The sequence below is a fragment of the Coffea eugenioides genome, chromosome 5 (genome assembly GCF_003713205.1).
Source record: "Coffea eugenioides isolate CCC68of chromosome 5, Ceug_1.0, whole genome shotgun sequence".
Lineage (NCBI taxonomy): Eukaryota > Viridiplantae > Streptophyta > Magnoliopsida > Gentianales > Rubiaceae > Coffea > Coffea eugenioides.
The window spans coordinates 42722667-42739239 of NC_040039.1; positions in this window are offsets into that span (position 1 = coordinate 42722667).

A 16573-nucleotide genomic window follows, 5' to 3' on the forward strand; every position below is an offset into this window, starting at 1 on the left:
AGGACAAGCATGGTTTAGGTGTGGGGGAAATTGATAGGTCATTATTTGTCGCTAAATCTATAATTATTCTTCCCTTGATTTCAGCCAAATATTGCGTTAATTGATGGATTCTACTTATATTTGGTTAATGGTGCTAAATTGTAGGAAAAAGAGCAAAACGTGACAAAAAGGGGCAATCTTCCAATTAATTTGATGGTAGCACGTTCGGGATCGATTTCCAAGTTCGATTCAAACTCTGGGCAGCTTTAGAGGAAGATTTGGAAGACTTGAATTCTAATTACTAGTCTTATTGTTGAATTAGGAAACTTGAAATACTTTCTTTTGTGGTTTATTTTGCTATTTAGGAAACTAGTTCTATTTGGTAGTATTTTTCCATTAGGAAACTAAGGAAAAAGCCACGGTTGTTGACCTTGGAAAAGTGGGGACCATTGCAATTGTCTTCCAATATTGCTTTGATCGAAATTGAAGGGAGAGAAGGCTACAAAAGGCCAGCCGACTTTGAAGAGGAGGAAAAAAGGACGGATCCCGCGGGATTACTACTTAACCAGGGATTTCACGTGATAACTAGGGAGCGAAGGGAATAAGAAAAGAAAGAACGCAGCCGCTTGGCTCTGGTCCGCGGAGTAGTTCCTCCATTGTAAAACATTGACGCAATTTCCTTCAATGGAATTGCGTGAGTTACTCTCAATGGGGAACTAAACCTCCCAACTCTAGTCAAGGGAACAACTGATGAATTGGTTCAATTAATACTGTGAGATCTAAACCATTGTTAATTGTTTTCTTCATTTATTGATATTTACATATTCCTTGCTCTTAACCGCTATAGCCTTGTGTATGATTGGTTAGTGCGCAATAATTAATTATTCACATAGGCTATTTTGCTATATAGGGGTAATTGAATCCGTAATTGTTCGTTACCTTTATCCCAGTAGCAACTGGTATAATTGGGTTTATGTCAGGGGAATATATGATCTAGCTTAAATAAACCCTCGTAGCGTGTTTATTGGTTAGGATTGGGCCTTTCTAATTATTAATGCAATCTGGAAATTAAATCCTACGGTCGTACCTAGGGTTGTTTTTGGGTTAGAGAAATAGCTAACGGTCGTACCTTAGCTATCGATAAATTACGGAAGGGTTGGTTGTTTAGCGCGTGCGAGACAACTATAACCAATCTATTAGTAAATGTTGGAATTATATTTGATTCGATGATCAGTTGCATGAACCATTTCTGAAGTGCACCCTTGGCTAGAGTTTCTCTTAGTTATTTCTTTTAATAAATTATTTTCTGCATTTGATTTGTTCAGTTGGCATTTGATATCAACACCCCCCCCATTAATCTTGATTTGAAAAGAAACAAATATCTCTCCAGTCCCTGAGGAGACGACCCTGCTTACCACTGTCTACTAGTTAGGAAATTCAGTTAAATAATTAATTCAGGTATATCGGATTAAGCAAACTCTTCGGGAACAGGGTGAATCAAGTAACCCATTGCACACCTAGAGTCCCTGCTCCAGTACTCGAATTGATTACTGACTGTTTCAGGTGGTAGTTAGGTTTTATTTATTATTATTGCACAGGTTCGGCACCTGTCAATTTTTGATTGAACCAATTCATCAGTTGTTCCCTTGACTAGAGTTGGGAGGTTTAGTTCCCCATTGAGAGTAACTCACGCAATTCCATTGAAGGAAATTGCGTCAATGTTTTACAATGGAGGAACTACTCCGCGGACCAGAGCCAAGCGGCTGCGTTCTTTCTTTTCTTATTCCCTTCGCTCCCTAGTTATCACGTGAAATCCCTGGCTAAGTAGTAATCCCGCGGGATCCGTCCTTTTCCTCCTCTTCAAAGTCGGCTGGCCTTTTGTAGCCTTCTCTCCCTTCAATTTCGATCAAAGCAATATTGGAAGACAATTGCAATGGTCCCCACTTTTCCAAGGTCAACAACCGTGGCTTTTTCCTTAGTTTCCTAATGGAAAAATACTACCAAATAGAACTAGTTTCCTAAATAGCAAAATAAACCGCAAAAGAAAGTATTTCAAGTTTCCTAATTCAACAATAAGACTAGTAATTAGAATTCAAGTCTTCCAAATCTTCCTCTAAAGTTGCCCAGAGTTTGAATCGAACTTGGAAATCGATCCCGAACGTGCTACCATCAAATTAATTGGAAGATTGCCCCTTTTTGTCACGTTTTGCTCTTTTTCCTACAATTTAGCACCATTAACCAAATATAAGTAGAATCCATCAATTAACGCAATATTTGGCTGAAATCAAGGGAAGAATAATTATAGATTTAGCGACAAATAATGACCTATCAATTTCCCCCACACCTAAACCATGCTTGTCCTCAAGCATGAGAACAACAAATCAAATAATCAAATTCAAACAATGGTATTATTCAAATCTTCTATTGCCAAAATACAATTAAAACACATGTCAAGTATTAGTGGCACTTTTCAAGAAATATCTCTCCAGTTAGTTTTGAAGATTAAGGACTCTTTCAATTTATGACTAACTAATCTAAGAATATAAAATATTCAACCAGCATCCATAAGCAAATGGTTCAACTGTTAAGCAAAATCTCAACATTAAAATTCAGGGATTAGCGGGTTAACAATTCATTCAAACACTTCCATATTTCTCACTATTAGCGCTTTTTTCTAAAATATCCCCACACTTGAATGATGATATTTTTTTTTTTAGGGGGAACGCTTAGTTTTTAGCCATTCAAGCGTTTTGACGCGAACTCCGACATTGGCCATATGAAGGAGCCCGGTTACTCAGCCATCATCGCTCAAAAACCACATACTCATAGCTATCGTCGCTTTTTGACGCGAAAGTCGACACTTGTGGTGAAGACTCCCGGTTACTAGGCAACGATACTAGCGGAGTATAGCCTAATACTATTCATAAATAAGCACCAAAAATAAAATTAAATACCACACAAACCCGTTTCATTTCTTAAACATGGAGAACTAAGATTAATAGCTGAACCAATTTGCACAAAAAATGCTAGACAAATATTTACAATACTTAAAAAAGTTAACCAAAAAGTGCAAAAGTCACAAAGTCTCAAATATTCACCAAAGAGATACCCTTAAACTTAACCATGTCGTACTTAACACCTTAGAGTATAAAATCTTGGCAATAGAAAAATTTGAGACATCTAACCATCGTTTATCAGGAATAATCACAAATAAGCACAAAGATAAGCAAAAATTGGACAAAATTCGACAAAGTCAAACAAAAATTCCAACAAAAATGCCTGCACTTGTACTTTTTCAATAAAATGCCAATATACTACTCCCCCCACACCTAAATCTTACATTGTCCCCAATGTAAGTAATAAAGAATAAAATTCAAAGCAAAAAGGGACAACGAAACTTCCCTGATCATCAAAAGGGGGGGTTGTGGCACAATTGTAGGTGAGAGACAAAAGATATGTAGAGCTCGATGGCAAAACTGATGACGATGAAAGGTTGAACGGTGCAACGGTGGCAGTGGAATTTGAAGTCCTTTGGTTGCGGTCTTGTGGGTTAGACGTGGGCACGCCTAACCGCTCCCTAGTCTTTTGACCATCCGGCGAAAATTCTCGATCCGTTAGCGTGACCACCTAGCGTGGGCACGTCTAACTGCTATAGAGTCCGCAGATCCTGAACGAAAATTTCTTTCCCTCAGGCGTGACCACCTGGCGTGGGCACGTCTAACTGCTATAGAGTCCGCAGATTCTGAGCGAAAATTTTTTTCATCAGGCGTGACCATCTAGCGTGGGCACGTCTAACTGCTATAGCGTCCGCAGAACAATTCTCAGAAATTGAATTCCGTCAGGCGTGACCACCTGGCGTGGGCACGTCTAACTGCCATAGAGTCCGCAGATCCTGAACGAAAACTTCTTCCGTCAGGCGTGACCACCTGGCGTGGTCACGTCTAACTGCTATGGAGTTCGCAGAACCTGAGCGAAAATTTCTTCCCCTCAGGCGTGACCACCTGGCGTGGGCACGTCTAACTACTAATTTCCTGCCACCAAACATCAAACCATTAATCGACACTAACACTTAACTAAAACTTAAAAAATGCATGAAAACTGAAACAAATAGTCTTGGGTTGCCTCCCAAGCAGCGCCTTTCTTTAATGTCTTTGGCTAGACATTGTCCTTTTTATTCATGGAGGATAAAATCGCGTAGCTCGCTTCAGTGCTTCATCTTCTATGTAATCCTGATAGCCCTCGTAAATGGAGTAATTCTTGACCACCCGAGCTACGGTCTTCCATGGATTAGTAGATGGCGCCAAACAAACAAGTGATGATCTTAAATCTTCACCCACTCCTCCATCACGAGCGCTTATTGGTTCGAAATATTTTGTCATCTTGACTCTTAACTTATTCATGGCATGAAATTCAAAATCGTCTGGTATAATAAAATCAATCTCACTAACAGGAATTAAAGAATAAGAGTCAGGAAAATATTGATCAAGGACTGGAGGAGATGTCACCGCATTTGGAGATTGTTCACTGGATTCATTCACTTGAACCATTTGATGTTGGGGTCTCAATTCTTGTGCTTCAACTTTCTTTTCAACTGCATCTTTAGATTCTTCTTCTTGAGACTCTTGCAGTACCATGTCATTTGTCAGGATAATTGCACTCTCATATTCATCATGGTCGATAATAGTTTGTGAGGGCAATTCTTCACTCATTCGAGAAGCCAATGACGTTATCCTAAATGTCAATTGATCCATTTGATCTGCTAGGTTACGCCTGCTCACTTGTGTCTCCTGTTGAATTTGATATGTGTTAGTAGCTATTAATTCAACTATCTCTTCAAGAGACATACCTGACATAGATGATGATTCTTGAGACTCATACTGCTGAAAATTCATTGGCCCTGTTGTATAATCATAACTGGAGTTATCCCACCATCCTTTGATCATACCCGTTTGGATTAGGGTTATACCACGTTTGAGACCATGGTGAAAAATCTCCATAATTATTGATTGAGACACTCAGATTATCTTGATATTCGGGGCACATACCGGTTGAATGATCTCCTGGCATAACAAATTTTACAGGTTGCAGCAGCCATTCTTTTTTTAATAGAGTTTATTGCCTCTAAATATGCAAACTTAGAAAAACAATCAGTCTCATTGCCTTCCCCGAAAACAAAATCCAGTATATCACCAAAATACGGAGTGTTAGAAGCCATAAACTATATAATAAAAAAAATAAGAGAAAAATAAATAAATAAAAATAAAAACAAGATGAACTCAAAAAGAAACAAATTAATCTGGCACCAGTCCCTGGCAACGGCGCCAAAAATTGACAGGTGCCGAACCTGTGCAATAATAATAAATAAAACCTAACTACCACATAAAGCAGTCAATAATCAATTCGAGTACTGGAGCAGGGACTCTAGGTGTGCAATAGGTTACTTGATTCACCCTGTTCCCGAAGAGTTTGCTTAATCCGATATACTTGAATTAATTATTTAACTAAATTTACTAACTTAGTAGACAGTGGTAAGCAGGGTCGTCTCCTCAGGGACTGGCGAGAAATTTATTTCTTTTCAAGTCAAGATTAATAGGGGGTTTTGGGATTAAACGACAACTAAATAAATTAAATGCAGAAAATAATTAATTAAAAGAAATAACTAAGAGAAACTCTAGCCAAGGGTATACTTCAGAAATGGTTCATGCAACTGATCATCGATTCAGAGGTAATTCCAACATTTACTAATAGATTGGTTATAGTTGTCTCGCACGCGCTAAACAACCAACCCTTCCTTAATTTATCGATAGCTAAGGTACGACCGTTAGCTATTTCTCTAACCCAAAAACAACCCTAGGTACGACCGTAGGATTTAATTTCCAGATTGCATTAATAATTAGAAAGGCCCAATCCTAACCAATAAACACGCTACGAGGGTTTATTTAAGCTAGATCATATATTCCCCTGACATAAACCCAATTATACCAGTTGCTACTGGGATAAAGGTAACGAACAATTACGGATTCAATTACCCCTATATAGCAAAATAGCCTATGTGAATAATTAATTATTGCGCACTAACCAATCATACACAAGGCTATAGCAGTTAAGAGCAAGGAATATGTAAATATCAATAAATGAAGAAAACAATTAACAATGGTTTAGATCTCACAGTATTAATTGAACCAATTCATCAGTTGTTCCCTTGACTAGAGTTGGGAGGTTTAGTTCCCCATTGAGAGTAACTCACGCAATTCCATTGAAGGAAATTGCGTCAATGTTTTACAATGGAGGAACTACTCCGCGGACCAGAGCCAAGCGGCTGCGTTCTTTCTACCCCGCGGACCAGAGCCACTTCCTTTTCTTATTCCCTTCGCTCCCCAGTTATCACGTGAAATCCCTGGCTAAGTAGTAATCCCGCGGGATCCGTCCTTTTCCTCCTCTTCAAAGTCGGCTGGCCTTTTGTAGCCTTCTCTCCCTTCAATTTCGATCAAAGCAATATTGGAAGACAATTGCAATGGTCCCCACTTTTCCAAGGTCAACAACCGTGGCTTTTTCCTTAGTTTCCTAATGGAAAAATACTACCAAATAGAACTAGTTTCCTAAATAGCAAAATAAACCACAAAAGAAAGTATTTCAAGTTTCCTAATTCAACAATAAGACTAGTAATTAGAATTCAAGTCTTCCAAATCTTCCTCTAAAGTTGCCCAGAGTTTGAATCGAACTTGGAAATCGATCCCGAACGTGCTACCATCAAATTAATTGGAAGATTGCCCCTTTTTGTCACGTTTTGCTCTTTTTCCTACAATTTAGCACTATTAACCAAATATAAGTAGAATCCATCAATTAACGCAATATTTGGCTGAAATCAAGGGAAGAATAATTATAGATTTAGCGACAAATAATGACCTATCAAGTTTAAATCTATTAAGTTATTGAATTGTTAAGTATTAAATCTAATACATTTGAGTGCATATCACATTCAGTGATAAGTGAATAGTTTATTACTTAATTTTGGGAGTAAGTTTTGTTTAGAAAATTTAGTGTCACTTTAATTAATTCAAATGTTTAATTTTTTGTTATCAAACCGTTTGAATATATTAAGATCTAAATCCATTTAATTTAACTGCTGAACTGAGTTATCAAACAGGGTCTAAGTTTTGTCCAGTTCAAATTAGTTCATATAATTTTTACTATATTTGGTGTAAATTCGTACAATTTTAATATCGTCGCCAACCTAGTTGTATGAGTTGACAAATTTAAATTTACAATACTCATGTCGTATGAGTTTATACCAAAAGAAAAGTCATAAGAATTACACAACTGATTTAAATTGGACAAAATCAATTTGTGAGGCTTTTGATCCACATATAGTAGGGCTGCAAACGAATCGAGTCGCTCGCGAGCGGCTCGAGTCAAGCTCGAGTCGAGCTCGATATTAATCGAGCTCGAGTCGAGCTCGAGCCGGTTTGAGTCAAACTCGAGCTCGAACTCGAGCTCAGAATATTAAGCTCGTTAGCTCGCGAGCCGGCTCGCGAGCTTGAGTATATATATATATATATATTATTTTTTTATTTTTATTTAATAATAAAATTAGGTATATTATATTTTTATTTTTTTATTTTTTATTTTCATAGTAAAATTATGTATATATCCTTAATATTTTATTATTTATTAAGAAAAAAATATTATTTTATTTATTTTTTAAAAATAAAATAATTATTTTTTATTTTTTTCGAGCTCGACTTGATTCGAGTCGAGCTCGAGCTTGAAAATTGCCGGCTCGTCGAGCTCGAGCTTGGTAAAATTTAGTCGAGACTCGGCTTGATTAGCTCAAAACTCGACTCGACTCGACTCGTTTGCAGCCCTAACATATAGTTTGTTAAAGATAATCTCTACCCCTTCTACATTAGCAGAGTATAATTTTCATTTTGGAAATCTTAAATTATTTGCTTAACATAGAGGTGTTAAAATGAGTGATTTGGTCGAGTTTGGGTGGGGTCATAATTGGGTATTGAGTGTAATTGAATTAACCTGTTTATACCCATTTAATAAATAGATCAAAATGAGTTACTTATTTATACCCATTTAATAAATGGGTATGTGTATACCTAATTACCCAGTTATGACTTACTTAAAATTCTATCTATTTTTTTTTAAAAAAATTGTTAGTATGTTGTTTGATAAGAAATAAGTAACAACATTTTATTATGACTAAATTGGTAGGAAAATCAAATTTATCTGCTTAACACCCACCGAAATTGAATTTAAATGTATAATTATTTTTAAATAAGTATAAATAACTAAACCGAATCAACCCATTATCCACCAATTAAATGTTGGAAACTTTTCAAAATTTATATGATGTACATACATGTAATTAATGTATATTCATTCATGTTTTTGGTACATGTATAGTATTGTGAATGGTTTTAAAATGTACATTCATTTATGAATGTGTTCATGTATATGGGAATCATTGAATGAAAGGATAGATTCATGTTTTGATCTTAAAGATCATCAGATGCATGAATTAAAGTGCATGAATTTGTACACAATACTTTGAATCTATTCATACAAGTATTTAATGAGTTCTTTTGTTTCTCAAACAATCTTCCTATATAAAGAGATCAAGTAGAGAGTGGTTTGCTGCAGAAAATCACTTTCATACTATTGTATACTCTCTCAAAAGCACTCTTTAGTTCACAAAGGGTTTGTCTTGCTTTGTGCAAGAGTTTAAAATAAACAAACTTCATCTTATCCTAAAGGATATTTGTCCAAATTTATTGTACATTATACCGGACAAATAAAGTCTAATAGAAAGTGATATCTATCATGATTTGAAGCCAATTCTTGTCACCATATTTGCCAGTCCTTTGCAATTTACCCAACAAGCTTTAGGCTTTATTTTATACTCTACAATGGCTGGTACCCTGAAAGATTTGGCATCTAACATTGTCAAACTCGAGAGGTTTGATGGAGAAAATTTCATTCGTTGGCAAAAACGTGTTCGTTTCCTTCTCACTGCACTCAAAGTGGTCTATGTTTTGACCACACCAAAACCATTGATTAATCCCAAGGAAGAAACTCTTGAAGGCATCCGAAAACGTCAGAAATGGGAGAACGATGATGAAATATGCCGTGATCACATCCTCAATACTATGAGTGACAACATGTTTGATGTCTACCATTCAATTACTACTGCCAAGGAACTTTGGGAGTCCAAGTACATGCAAGAAGATGCTACAAGTAATAAGTTTCTTGTCTCATCTTTTAATAATTATAAAATGGTAGATAGTAAGTCTGTTATGGAGCAATTTAGTGAGATTGAAGGGCTTCTTAATCACTTCACACAACACAATCTACAAATCAATGAAGCCATTATTGTTTGCTCTATAATAGATAAGTTACCACCTTCTTGGAAAGATTTCAAGAGAGACCTCAAACATAAGAAAGAGGATATCTCTCTTGAGATTCTTGCTAAATCTCTTCGAGTAAAAGAGGAAATTCACATGCAAGAAAAGAAGAATACTCAAATCCTTGAAGAGAACAAAGATTCTACTTCAAAAGTGCATGTGATTGAAGAGAGACAAACTGAAAAGTTTCAAGGAAGCAAGAAGGGTCAACAACCCAAGAACCAGTCCAAGAAAAGGAAGAAGGGACAATGCTTCTATTGCAAGAAAGAGGGACATTACAAGTCCGAATGCAAGATTCTTCAAAACAAGAAGAAGAATCAAGAGTCTTCCCAAAACACAAGCAAAAATCTTGTGACAATGATATCTGAAATCAATATGATTGAAGATGATTTTGCTTGGTGGGTTGATTCTGGAGCTACGCGACACATGTAACGTTCTTCAAGTCCATAAAATCGGTGGATGAAAGCACCGTTGTTTACATGAAAAATTCTGCTACAATTCTGGTTCAAGGCATTGGAGAAGTAGAATTAAAATTTACTTCCGGCAATGTTGTAACCTTGACAAAGGTGTTTTATGTACCGGAAGTTAGGAAGAACTTGGTGTCGGGTAGTCTGTTAAATAAATTTGACTTTAGACTTGTGTTTGAGGCTGACAAATTTATTTTGTCTAAAGGTGGTATGTTTGTAGGCAAGGGTTATCTTTGCAATGGTATGTTTAAATTGAATGTATTTGCTATCAGAAATAATAAGATTGATATTCTTTCTGCATATTTGGTTGAGTCTTCTTTTGAATTGTGGCATAATAGAATTGACCATGTTAATTACAAAAGAATACATGAAATAATGAGATTTGATTTGCTGCCATATTATGATAAGATTGAAGGAAAATGCAAAACATGCATGCTAACGAAAATCATAAGAAGTTCATTTCCTAAAGTTGAAAGATCATCTAAAATCTTGGATCTTATTTATAGTGATATATGTGATTTACATGGTACTCCTACTTTGCATGGTAAAAATTACTTTGTGACGTTTATTGATGATTATAGTAGATACTGTCATGTTTTCTTGTTACACTCAAAAAGTGAAGCATTGCAAAAATTCAAAACATACAAATCAGAAGTTGAATTTCGTTGTGAATCCTTTATCAAATGTCTAAGAACAGATAGAGGTGGAGAGTATTATGATATTACCTATTTTGAGTCTGTTGGGATAAAACATGAGGTGACTGCTCCTTATACACCACAACAAAATGGTGTAGCCAAAAGAAAAAATCGTGTATTGACAGAAATGGTTAATGTACTTTTGTCAAAGTCTAGATTAAGTCAAGGATTTTGGAGTGAAGCCTTATTAACGGCTTGTCATATCCTAAATAGAGTTCCTAATAAAAGGAGTTCTATAACCCCTTATGAATTTTGGAATAAAAGGAAACCCAATCTAAACTATTTGAAAGTTTGGGGTTGTAGGACTGTTGTAAAACTCCCAGAACCTAAAAAAAGAAAATTAGGAGAAAGAGGTGTGGAGTGTATATTTTTAGGATATGCACAAAATAGCAAAGCATATAGGTTCATGGTAATTGAACCTAATGATTCAATTTCGGTTAATACCATAATTGAATCTAGAGATGCTATTTTTGAAGAAAATAGGTTCACCTCTATAAAAGATGTTATTCCAAAACCAAATGAATTGACAAAAGATGGTGAAAATGAAGCCATTGAATTGAGAAGGAGCAAAAGACCTAGAAAGTCAAAGAACTTCGGTTCGGACTTTTATATGTATCTAGTTGAAAGAACTAGAGATACAGTGAGCAACCAAATTTCATATTGCTTCAATACTGAGATTTATCCCAAGACCTATGAAGAAGCAATGAACTCACAAGATGCTCCCTTTTGGAAGGAAGCTATTAATGATGAGATGGACTCAATCATGGGTAATAAAACCTGAAAATTAGTAAACTTACCACCTGGTTCAAAACCAATTGGTTGTAAGTGGATCTTCAAGAAGAAAATGAAGATCGATGGAACTATTGATAAGTTCAAGGTCGGGTTGGTTGCCAAAGGGTTCACACAAAAGTATGGTGTGGATTATTTTGACACATATTCTTCAGTAGCTAGAATTGCTACAATTAGAGTGCTACTTGCTATAGTTTCTATCCAAAATCTAGTCATTCATCAAATGGATGTTAAAACAACATTCTTGAATGGTGATTTGGATGAAAAAATATATATGAAGCAACCCGAAGGGTTTGTGATACCTGGTCAAGAGCATAAGGTGTGTAAACTTGTAAAGTTTTTATATGGACTAAAGCAAGCACCAAAGCAATGGCATCAAAAATTTGATCAAGTTATTCTTGCTAGTGGATTCAAAATAAATGAATCTGATAAATGCATTTATAGCAAGTTTAATGATGGCAAAGGTGTCATAATTTGTTTATATGTTGATGACATGTTAATTTTTGAAACTGACTTGAAACAAGTTGAAATCACAAAACTTTGCTTTCAAACAAATTTGACATGAAAGACATGGGTGGGGCAGATGTTATTCTTGGTATAAGAATCTTCAAACATGATAACAATATAATGTTGTCTCAATCACATTATATTGAAAAGATTCTTAACAAATTCAATCAAAGTGATTGTATTTCAGCCTCAACACCATTGGATCTCAAAATAAATTTTGTGAAAAATGAGGGGAATCCAAAATCTCAAATGGAATATACCAAGATTATAGGGTGCTTAATGTATGCAATGACCTGTACTAGACCTGATATTGTATATGCAGTTGGTATATTGAGCAGATATACAAGCAACCCTAGTAGGTTACATTGGCAAGGTATAACCAGAATTTTAAAGTATTTAAAGGCCATTAAGGACTATGGTATATGCTATACCGGTTATTCTTCAGTTTTAGAAGGATTTTCAGATGCTAGTTAGATTACCAATAAAGATGATCACTCATCGACAAGTGGTTGGATCTTTATGCTTGGTGGAGGTGCAATTTCTTGGGGTTCTAAGAAACAGACTTGTATCACCGATTCAACAATGGCAGCAGAGTTTGTAGCACTTGCTTCGGCTTGTAAAGAAGCTAAATGGTTACGTAATTTAATTTGTGATATACCGTTGTGGCCAACACCTTTGTCACCTATCTCAATCCATTGTGATAGTGCAGCTACACTTGCTAAAGCATATAGTCAAGTGTATAATGGTAAATCAAAACATATCGGTTTAAGACATAGTTATGTCAAAGATTTGATCACAAATGGAGTCATATCAATTGACTTTGTGAGATCCAATGAAAATTTGAATGATCCTTTGACAAAAGAATTATCAAGAAATTTGGTGTCAAGAACATCAAGGGGGATGGGTTTAAAATCCAAAATTCTTGATCACTAATGGAGAAATCTCAATTCAACGCTAGATACAACGTCTAGTCTTGAATTCAATGAGTGAAAGTACACCATTCTAGTGGTTGGTACACTATGTGAAGTTTAGACATCCCAATATTGAATAGTGCATGTTTTTCTCGCCAGTGCAAATGTAAGAGTGAGTCATTGGACTCTTAACGAATCTTAAAAGTGCTATCTATGGCGGGAGCACTAAGATGTCGCCTATATGAATGTTGGTTTTCGGCAAACCACAAAGTTAAGGACTTTACTTTGTTACATTCATGAAAAGATAGTGATACAATGCCATAAAATGTATCGTTGAAGAACTTATGGTTGTGCATTGCTCAGTGTATGATGTGTTTATGAGGTTGGTCCAATGTCCAAATAGTTTAAAGCTTGTCTACCATCTTGAAGGATTGATTTCAAAGAACCTTTACTAAGATAGTGATTCAATCGAAAGACACCATTATTTATGCATATGAGTGTCAGATTATTCGGTGACCTTTTTGAACTCCATTTTCTAAATTTTGGAAATGACGGGGGATTGTTGGAAACTTTTTAAAATTTGTATGATGTACATACATGTAATTAATGTATATTCATTCATATTTTTTGTACATGTATAGTATTGTGAATGATTTTAAAATGTACATTCATTTATGAATGTGTTCATGTATATGGGAATCCTTGAATGAAAGGATAGATTAATGTTTTGATCTTAAAGATCATTAGATGCATGAATTAAAGTGCATGAATTTGTACACAATACTTTGAATCTATTCATACAAGTATTTAATGAGTTCTTTTGTTTCTCAAACAATCTTCCTATATAAAGAGGTCAAGTAGAGAGTGGTTTGCTGCAGAAAATCACTTTCCTACTATTGTATACTCTCTCAAAAGCACTCCTTAGTTCACAAAGGGTTTGTCTTGCTTTGTGTAAGAGTTTAAGATAAACAAATTTCATCTTATCCTAAAGGATATTTGTCCAAGATTATTGCACATTATGCCGGACAAATAAAGTTTAAAGGAAAGTGATATCTATCACGATTTGAAGCCAATTCTTGTCACCATATTTGCCAGTCCTTTGCAATTTACCCAACATTAAATGAGTTTAATTAGGTATCCAATTAGACTACTTCAAAATTCATTGCATACCCAAGCTTGTTTATTAGTGAATAGGTTTGGACAGGTCAATATATCTGGTTGTAGTTAATACCTCTACCTTAACTGTACAAATTTTTGCATCTGTTTGTCACACTCAAAACTTAAAGGGGTAATGACACTTTGCTCCTGTTAAGGTGAGGATCATGACAATTTACCCAATCAGGAATATTTTGTTTAGTATTTTTTCAAAATAAAGACGACGTGACAAAGGATCCATTAATGATTGAATTATATTTGTTAACAAGTTTTCCCTTTTTGCCGTTGATAAGTAATAGTTCTCGTCTATAAAAGAATAGAGACTCTTTTTAGGACAAAGGATCAACAATATGATAAGTAAATCAAAGAAGTCGAACGGTTAGGTTATTCACGGGTTAGTTAGCCAACCTGCAAAGCAAAATTATGAATTTTTGACTTGATTCTAAAGATTTGACATGAACCCCACGACCATAAGGTTCCTGTATGGATGGGTACCTAGTACACAAGGTTCGAGTACCTACACGTACCCCCCTGAGTATGGACTCGGGGCAGGGACGGTTGCAGGTGCAACCGTCCCTGACAAATTTCCTCTTCATCAACAGCGCGTAACTTCTTTTGTTCACCGTGTAACTTTTTTTCCACAGGTTGTATTTTCACAACAGATAGTGGTGGGCCCCACACTTGGCGCGGAAATCGAGTTACCACTTGTTATCTGAGCCGCACATTTTTTTGAGGTCCAATCTGGACCATGAACCGTGCAGGGACGGTCATACTGATGACCGTCCCTGCCCCAAATCCCCCTCAGTATCTATGTTTAAGGAAATAAGATTAACAAAAAAATTAATTTAAAAAATTAAAAATATATAACTTCATTAGTTGTTCATCATTAAAATTAATAATGATAACATAACCATTATCTCTCATATATTTATCTAAACAAATTTTACTCCGTGGGTCAGTACCCGATCCGAGTACCCGATCCGTGAACATTCCTAATTGTTCTATTTCTTTCATTTACTATTTTTTTGGGCTTCTTTCAGTTACTTATGATATTGTTGATCCTTTATTCTAAAAAAAGTCTTTGTTCCTTTATAAATGGAAAATAGATGACCGTTAGTTATCAGCGGGTAAAAGGGTAGACTTGTGAACTAATATAAATTTGGTCATTTTTCTGTTTTTTTCAAACAAAACTCTTGTCACATCATCTTCATCTCTGATAAAATACTAAACAGAATATTTCTAGTTGGGTGGGCAAAGTCTCATTGTCCCCCAATTTATGGGGGGCAAAGTGTCATTATCCGAAACTTAAATAATTAAATCTTGTGGCTGCCATCATTTGCTGCCTTTGACGATTTGCCAATCCCTGAAAATTGCGGCAGCCTACGTGAAAGTCGTGCACTGTCAGCATCTGGTACGTGGTCACGTGCAACGCCTTTTCTGATTCCAACTTTTTCTTTTCTTATAAATTTTTTAGGAAAATGTTATTTACATTCTCATAATTTATTTTATCATATAATCTAATAAATAAAAATTATATAATTAGAATGATATTAAAAGAGTGATCAACATGATCATATAATCTAATAAATGAAAATTATATTATTATAATGATATTAAGAGAGTGATCAACATTATCATATAGAATTAATCTTTCCTACACTAACAGTGTATACACCGTCAGCGTTAGATGAATGACAAATGTGCAAAATTTGAATTTGAAATTCAACTTTTGCACATATGTTACGGATCCAACGGTGATAGTGCATACACTATCAGTGTTTATAATATTTACTCTATCATATAATATAATAAATAAAAATTATATGATTAGAATGACATTGAGAAAGTGACAAATAAAAATGAGAGTGCAAATAACATTTTACAATTATTTACTGTAGCAGTTTTATTTTTTTGTTCCTTTTAGGTAATTGACTGTTTACCTCAAGATGGTAGTATAACTATGTTGGTATTTATCCTACCAATTGTGGCTTAGATTGTAGTGTTGCTCAAATATTAACTCGTACTAATTTATTAATATTGATTCCACTATTACAAGATAATTGTAACTTTATTTAAAAAAAAGGAAAAAGCATTTATGCTGTGCAAGGGACATTAAAAATATAGTTGTGGTCTAGTTGATTTCCAATGAAGCAACAATTGGAATTGGGGATAATTTCATAAACCTTTCCTAATGTTTCTCATAATATTAGTTAGCGTCTCTAAAGTTTCAAAAATCCCTCGTATCTTCACATTTTGTTTAGCATTGTTAGTCCTTTTGGGCAAAAGTAAGAGTAAAAAATGCATGGGAGGACTGAGGAGATAGATTATCTTTCGAGTGCTACCTTATACCATTACATTTGTGAATTTTATAAAGCGCAAAAGGGCATATGTAATAAGTAATCAAATTACACCACCAAATGAAGCCAGAAAACCCTTATCGCAGTAAGACTTCTGCAGCTACTACAACAGCATGAAAAGACTGGAATATTAAGGCAAACAATTTAGTAGCAAAGGGAGCAAAGAAAGAACAAATAAGAAGAAGATTGGTAGCACATTGTGATGAGAAATAGCCTCAGGCATAAAGGAAATTCCGCTATTCGAAGGGATAAAAGTATGCAAAAGGCCATATTAGACCAAGCAAATTCAACCACCACCAT